Genomic DNA, 503 nt, shown 5'->3' on the forward strand with positions numbered 1-503 from the left:
TTTCATACTGTGTCAATTTACAAGGAGTCTATTTACAAAATATTTTTTATATGTATAAATTGGAATATAATTAGGTAAATTTAAAATATGAAAGTTAAATCATATTTTTGTTACCATGATTGAGAATAAGGTGGTTTTCAGTACTATTAAACCTTAGTACTGGTTGACGACTATTGCCTACCACAGACATAGGTTAGGGTAGCCTGGTCTAAGATGATGCATCCGATAAGAGTACGCAATGTAGACTGCCGAGAAGTTATTTACAATACGCAACTAAGTTCAGTGTCATTTTGTAGTGCTAGGAAGTAGAGATTGTTGTGCGGAAAAAATATCAAAAATTATTGAAACCAAGAAACTACCTAAGTCTCTCATTAACTACTACTAACATTTTATGGATCACTGTTGTCCCAAATAAAGAACTATTATTATTATTATTATTAAGATATATTTGCATAAAACTTTTTGGTATTTTCAAATGGTTACTGAGACTAAACTAAGCATAT

The sequence above is a fragment of the Hyposmocoma kahamanoa genome, unplaced genomic scaffold (genome assembly GCF_003589595.1).
Source record: "Hyposmocoma kahamanoa isolate Upper Pololo Valley unplaced genomic scaffold, ASM358959v1 86, whole genome shotgun sequence".
Taxonomy (NCBI): domain Eukaryota; kingdom Metazoa; phylum Arthropoda; class Insecta; order Lepidoptera; family Cosmopterigidae; genus Hyposmocoma; species Hyposmocoma kahamanoa.